Consider the following 8,456-nt stretch of genomic DNA (forward strand, 5'->3'; position numbering starts at 1 on the left):
TACAGCGGATCTAAATATTTATAATTAATTATAACTAGTTATGATTAATTATTCATATTTCCCCATGAGCTGATTCGCTACAACAGATAAGTGCATATGTATTATTTTTATTGTTATTTAATTCTAACATTATATTATGAATTGCAGTGAAACTGTTATACAGTTGAATTTATTTATAAATACCATAGTCCAGTGTTTCCCAGGCGGCATATAATGCAAACTCATTCTCTGCTAGCAGGAGGCGCTGTTGGAGTGGTAGAGATCAAGGTTTCCCCGGTAACGGTTGTACACAACGCAGCGCTCCGCTAAAAAAAAAACACTGCTTTATCAGACATTACATGCAAGATTGACATCCAATTTTCTGAAGACAGTTGGTTTCCTTCAGAAATACAGTGATATAAAAACACCCGCACTCAATGTATGGGAAACACTGTAGTCTCATAATTGAAGTGCAAATTCTGCAGATTACATCATTGTCCAGTATTGTACTGTCAGCAATTTATTATAAAAACGTTTTCATAATTGTAACATACATATTTAAATACATAATTATTCAGGTGCATGTGTAATAACTTGCGAAAACTTGAGGCTACAGCAGCACTTCTTCTTCGTCGTCTTGTCTGATGCACTCAACCAAGCGACCTCGCCCCTCCCCAACCATTCGAATTTCCGTAGGCGGGAATTATTTTAATGATATTTTAATGGGCCGCTTTGTGACATCACAAAACCTGGAAAACAACGCTGTAGTCCAAACGAGCCGTTCGTTGTAGTTCTTGAAAAGGGATTTTTTAAAAACGAAATATCTCCCTTTGGCGTGGACTTGGAGATTTGTAAGTTTGAAGATCTTTTTTATGCCCAAACATACACACTACACACTGACTAAAATTCAAAAAGTGAAAAAGCATAATAGGACCCCTTTAACACAAATACTAAATATATACATCATGTAAATGCAAAACCAGGGCACATTGCATATCAGTTACTGAATTTATCTACCAACATGTACATTGATGCCCATCTGTAAAAGATGGTGCATGATACATACACATTTATATGCACTGCTATATAATAGTACTTCTGAATAGGCTCAGCTGTCTGAGTATAGCAGTCGACAGCTGCACTTACTAAACAAGCCTCATAATTTTGATTTAGCGCCCATAGTTTCATTAAATCCATTACATGCTTGTACACTGCAACCATTTTTCAAGCCAATGTCATTTTATGGCAGGTTAATCAGTTATAAAAATGTAATATAATGTCTCTGTTGATTATTATCACCCAGTGTAAACATCTGTCATATTGCAATCTGTTAAAACTCATACAACTAAATCAAATGGAGTAATGGAACAGTACAATACATCAGGAAAATCACATTAGAGCAGATGGGAGTATGATTACATTTTCCCCACATTATATTAAACATTACAATAATTGAACAATATAGAACAGAGACTTTAAGGCATTTTTGACAGTGCAAAGCCAATTTTTATGAAAAAACCTCCAATGAATAACCCTTCGATTCAGGGGTTTTGGGAATGAGGCTAATTAGCTAAGAGTAATCTCATAAAATGGATCTGTCCTCCAGAGGGCCATCCATCTTGGGGTTTCCAGGTTGATTACTCACAGTGGGAAAGCAGACATTACAGGGAAGGCACTGCCCACTGCCCTGATGAACATGCTATCTTCAAATGCAAGGAGATGAATGACTGACCAGATTGTGAAGAGCACATGGAACACCAGGGCTAGAGTACAACACATGGAGATGGTAAACTGTATTGGCGCAGCTGACAAGCAACAACAGTGTTATGAGATGTGACGCACTATAATCTACAGTACATAAGCACAAAAAACAAACAAAACACATTATTATAATTTTTTATTAATATTTTGAATGAGATTTTTTAATATAGAACTTTCAGTTTTTATCTTAATTTTAATTACATTTTTACAAATTTTGTTATGTCCTTTTGCACTTTTTATTATATATAATTTTATTTAATAATACTATTTAGATTTATTTATTTATTTTTTATTGAATTTATTTCCACTTAGTAATTTTAGTGCTTCAACCTAAACTAAACAAAAATGAAAAGGTTGCCTTAATTATTTATTTATAGGTTTATTTCAATTAACAAAGATGTTTTAATAGTTTTAGTGTTATTTTTAATAACTTTGCTAAACTTATAGTTTTTATGATCTCATATTGACTGAGAGACTCCATGTATTATGCCTTTTTATTTATGTCACACTGCAGGCAGCAGGACCATTTAAATTAAACAGTGATGGCAAGAAAAAAGTGATTAAAATGGTAAAAATTGTAAAAATGTAGAAATAGCAACCAGCTAGAACACATTTCCTTTATACATATACAGTAATATCCAATTTAGTTTTTTTTGTAATTATAGGAAATAAACTGAAAATTGTAACATTTCATAAAGTACTTTTATTTTCAATAAAGATATTTGTATATTATAATATTCTGCACTATCAAGGTGACTAAAACAAAATTTGTTACAAGTGTACTCCTTAGATGGTCAGATGCACTTTACTACACATTCCATTGACGCTGAATATCATGCTGGAGAATAAGATAACCAGGTTTTATGCATATTGTGGAGTTCACACAGCTGGAGTGCTGCTCTCATTAAGGGGGAATATATTAAATAGGCATTCTGACATTCATGATAATTTTTCAATTTAACTGTTATACTGATTAAAAAATAAAAGGTTATTTTCTCTGACATTTGGACCCTACTGCATGTACTGACTTTACCCTAAAATCGTGATACTAAATAAAAACACAAAATTCATAGACATATATGTCAACTATTATTGAAAAAAATCAGCTTTGTATGATTATAATGATCCAAGTCTATGAGAAAATACTGAAATTAAATTTGGACATTTTGCATAACCTAATGTGAGCCAAGTTTTTTTTTTAACTTACTGCTCACAGTATGCTTAGGTTCTGTGGCAAGTGCAGAATATTTAGTCTGTAAAGCAAAATGTCAAGTTTGTCAAAATGGCCCCAGCAATGCCTGAAAAGGGACAAATCAATGCTTCCTTCTGCTTATACATGGATGAATTGATCTGCAAGACCAGTGATTTCCTGCTAATCCGATTAGTAGATGTGGTTAATGCAATGCTGGGAGAGAAAGTAGCTATGCGGAGAGATTCATCACTGCACAAATGTAGGGCTTAAGAGCTGTAAGCAGGCTCTTAAGGATTCTGCCTGCTGGATAGCATTACAACTGACTCCCCTGTGAGAAAATTTACACAAGTCAGACAGCAATGGAAGCCTTTAAATTAAATCTGCAGACTTATCGGATACCTCTGTTTGAAAGCATTGAACGTGTACAATCAATCAGCACAATAACTGCCTTGTAATATGAAGCACAACATATCGGGTGCAGGATGAGTTATGCGGTAAAGTTTAGGGCTATGAGTGTGTTCAGATTCCTAGCATCTAAGTATAATTAACATGCAATAGTAATACTTGCTTTAGTACCATTAAAAACATTATATCAGAGTTCCATTTTATGTTGTGATCTTAAATGATCTGGGATGCTCCTCAGAGAGTCATTTTGCTTATGTGGCATACTGAGCGCTGTTGTTAAACTGGTGAATCTACACTGTCAGAAATAGGGGTACAGTAGGAGTCCATTTCTGTCCCCCAAGGTACAATCTACACTAATGTACCCCATAGGGCTTATTATTGAACCTCAAGGTACATGTATGTACCTTTTTGAGGGTCAAAAAGGTACATATGTGTTCCCAAGCATTAAAAGGTACATATATGTACCGTTTCTTTTAAAGGTTAAGGTACAATATCAAGAGACAGCCTCTGCTAAGCCAATTTTTTTGTAAAAGTTGTTGTTTAAAGATTTGAATGATACCTTAATTATTTATGGTAGATAAATAACTTAGGCTACCACTATATTTGAGGTATTACATCTTTCCTGTGTGTGTGTATATATAAATATCTACACTTAGAAACCCCATTGATCTCACATCATCTATCATTAGAGATCCACAACTGCTGTCCACAGGCTGGCTCATTAGCTCTTTATGCTGTAATGCACTGTCTAGAAATACAGATCACAGCAAAGGGAGAATCAAGACAGAATCAGGGGCCATCTAGTCCACATTATGCCACATATCTAAATCTTTCTTACTGTTTTTGTTTCTCAGAAGTGCTAATTACCGTATTAAATCAAGTCCTTTTACCTGACATTCTTACATGTGAAGGGCATTGAGTTTGTGGTCATTCTGCTTAAACACACAGCAACTGTACTACACATATGTTAAGAGAGCTGTCATACTGGAGCTGTGGTGCAGTGCAGCACATGTGCCCACAATATGTACAGCAAGTGCCATTGTCTGCATAAAAACATCTGTTAAGTACAATATTCATTAAAATACAGAAAATAAAATCTCTAAATTAATGAATTAAAATCTCTAAATTTACATTTTTGTTCACTACCGCTTAACAATCAACTTCACTTTGTTCCATACTCTTTTCCCTCATGAACCTTGTTGCATGGATTATTATTATTATTATTTATTTATTTTTTTCAAAGTGCTTTGACTCCTTAAAAAAGTGATTCTTTGGTAGGGATGTTTTCAGACTTTTTTTTATTTACAGGAAAGTCAAGTGTAGATAGGAATGTACAGGTAAGAAACATCTCTCCTTGGGACATGACTGAGGTTACATTAAAAAATAAGACCACAGCTCATACAGTTACAGTTAAAATGCTAAATAAGTAAATTTATTCTTAGGGCATTTAAAAGACTTGGCTGATTGATTTGACTGCACTGACAGTTAAAGTGGTTGAGAACAAAATTTGAACTGAATTCAGCTGAATGCAGAAACTATTGGTTTTTGTGGAGCTGGTTTATAGCTGAATTGATTTGTTTTATAATGGACAAATTTTGCAACAACACTGTTATTGAACTGACCTGAGCTGACTAACAATATTATTCCCTTCTGTAGAGCTGATTGTAAGCTGAAGTGAACTTGTTCTATAATTGATTAACCTTGCACAGTTATTGAACTGAACTGAAATAACACTGAACTATATTTCTACACACACACACACACACACACACACACATCACACAATATGGTCACTGCCTATTGGTGCCATTGCTGACAGTTTTGGATCAAATTTAGCAATCTTCCTAGTAGTTAAGTATTTCTGATAAAAAAAATGCAAATTAAAATGCAGTTTTAAAAATAGTTCTAGGTTTGCTGTGCTTATTTTTAGTGCTGCATAATTTGGCCTCAGTTTTTGGGATTTATATATCAATGACTATGATAATAATAATGATTATTTATATTATGAATATTATTATTACCAAAAGAAAGATCTGAAGCAAAATAAATATTATTGTAAGTATTAGAGGTGTAACGATACACATTCGTATTGAACTGTTTGGTACGAGGCTTTCGGTTCAGTACACATTACAAACCGAACGATTCATTGGACTAATCCTATTACATTTGGAAAATAAAATAGCTTAAAGTGTGTGAAATATAATGCCACTGCGCTCAACAAGGCAGGCCAAACGACGTAACAGGCAACGTGCTGTCTGTCCAGTGGTGTCGCGGACGGCCCCGCGATAACCTCCCCTTGGGTGGTGTTGAAAGACAATGATCTTGTATCGACGATAGCCAGAGATATTGTCAAAAACATCAATTATTGGCAATATTAGGAGGATTTGGCATTTCCATTTAATGTAGGCCTGTTACATTCTTATTTTTACTAGGCGTATTATTATTATGAAGTTACATTTATTATTAAATTTTATTATTAAATTGAAATTTCAATGAATTTGCCCCGCAAAACCACATAACTGACGTACTGCGAGGATAACAAAAGATAAGGCTATTTACTTCTCAAATAAAATGTTTTAAAAAAGGTCTTTTAAAACAGGTCTATCATACAATTAAATATAGGCCTATAATTAAAATGTTAACACTGCAGTCATCAATAAAAAAAACAATTAAATAAAAAGCTTTATTTAGCTTATTTAAAGCACCGACTTTCAAAAACAACCTGTTTAACATGAAATACATTTCTTAATTTTTTTTCACTATGTATGGGCCCACAAGAGAAATATTAAGGGAATAAATGCGCCTCCTGCTGGCAGAAAATTAATTTGCATATATAGAAACACTGTATTATTAATTAAAATTACAATTAATTCGCCCCGCAATAATTACCGCATAACTGACGCGCTGCGAGGATAACAAAAGATTATGCTATTTGCTCCTCAATTAAAATGTGTGTGTGTTTTTTTAAAAGGTCTTTTAAAACAGGCCTATTAGGCTATAGGCCTATAATTAAAATATTAACACTGCAGTCATCATTAAAAATCAACCAAATAAAAAGCTTTATTTCAAGCACTGACTTGCAAAAACAACCTGGTTAACAAAAAATACGTTTCTTTTTTTTCACTATGTACGGGCCACAAGAGAAACATTAAGGGAATAAATTAAAACAGTAGCTATATACCGTTATCAGCATGTTAGATTCGTCTCTCGTTGTCTCGTCAGATGCCGAAAGCTCCGTCATTACTCCGTCATTCTGTTTTTACTATCACTTTCTGCAGTGAATTCACAGATTAAGACGTTCACTGGCATAACTCTTGCGCAAAGTTTGCATGTTGCTTGTGTGATATCCATTGGCTCGCCTTCATGGTTTTAAACAGAAGTATTTCCAACATTGCGATTTAAGCTATTACCCCCCCCCCCCCCCAGACCCGTATCGTACCGAATCGTGACACCACTGTGTCGCATCGAACAGAACTGTGAATTTTGTGAACCGTTACACCCCTTACACCCCTAATATATATATATATATATATATATATAGTAGCCTTAGTCTACACACTGAAGAATTTCTTAAAAAAAAAAAGAAAAAAAAAGTTTGAACCATATTTATAGACCTAAACAAGCTCTGGCCCTCGAGGTTCACATAGTTTTGTTTTATGATTTTTATCTTATGATTTTACAGCTCATTCATACAAGTTTGCAATGTACTTCAAGACAGTTTGCACTTATAGAATACGCGTTCGTACTGAACGCCACACTTAAAGTGCGGTGTCTTCGCAGCTCTCAGCCTCTGCCTGATGTCAGCAGAAACGAGTCGAGACTCTATTGGTGGCTGCAGGGAAAGAGAGTTCCAGAAAACCTTTGCACATACCACATCTTCTTGCGACGCTCCATCAAATACTGTATAAAGTTTGTCGAGTTCTGCACTGTCTAAAACCTCTTCGTCTAGCTCTTCAGTCATAATAGTTAGCAAGCTTGCTGTTCTAGCAATAGGTAACCAGCCATGTGTGGATGTGTTACCGTTGCCAAGGTGACCAAATGCTCCCTAGTAAACGGAAGTAAAGAATTACATGAGAAATAGAGGGACTCGAGATCATTCCAAACGGAAGTGAGCATCCCTATGCCCTACTCCCTTCAAATGGCAGAGCCCTTGAAGTGCGTTCTTTAAAGGGTGTAGGGCATTACTGTCTCGTATAAGCGTTTGGAACTCCCTTGGAAAAGGCAGGGCCGTTGAGAAAGACTCAACGACCCTGGGCAAAGGGAATGACTGACCAAATGTCACCTTGACAACGCTGCGGGTGCGTGCAGCATTCAGCACTCCATCAGTTGTTGCAAATAAATATTTCTTATTCTTATTCTTATTTTATTAAAATATTGTCTAATTGTGTCTTATTTACTATTGAACGTTTTCAAACTAAACTTGCTTAAACTTGCTTACACTACCCAGATAGCAAGAATGTTTGGGCCAAATGTGGCTGATAGCTGTCACATTTGGCCTAGGTATGGCACGGCTGAGCACATATGGGCCAAACTTTAACCGTATATCTTTTGCCATGGATTTAGAATTGGAGGGAATTTTCTTTTGGATGCCAATTTTTTTGAGGTATATGGCCCAGATGATAGCACACAACTGAGAGCCATATGTGGCTTGGCTATGGCACACCATGGAATATGTTAATTTATGGTTAAAGGGGTCATATGATGCGTTTTTAAAGATCATTATTTTGTTTATTTGGTGTAACAGAATATGTTGACATGCTTTAATGTTAAAAAAACACATTATTTTTCAAATACTGTACATTATTGTAGGTCCTCTATGCCCCGCCTCTCTCAAACGCTTCGTTTTCTACAAAGTCCCTCCTTCCGACAAGCGCAGTCTGCTCTGATTGGCCAGCTGACCCAGTGCATTGTGATTGGCCGAACACTGCAAGCACTCGTCGGAAATGTAACGCCCCTTACCATAATCACGAGCTTCATCTTTCAAAATAAATGTAAAGACAGCCCGAAAGGGGAACAGAGTCGTGTGACAGACACAGTGATGAAGCTGGTATGTGTTTGCAGTACACAAGCCACGGTTAAGACAGCTGACTCCACTGTGATGTGACCCTGTCTCTCTCTC

This window comes from Sinocyclocheilus anshuiensis, unplaced genomic scaffold (genome assembly GCF_001515605.1).
Source record: "Sinocyclocheilus anshuiensis isolate Anshui unplaced genomic scaffold, SAMN03320099.WGS_v1.1 scaffold246, whole genome shotgun sequence".
NCBI classification, from domain to species: Eukaryota; Metazoa; Chordata; class Actinopteri; order Cypriniformes; family Cyprinidae; genus Sinocyclocheilus; species Sinocyclocheilus anshuiensis.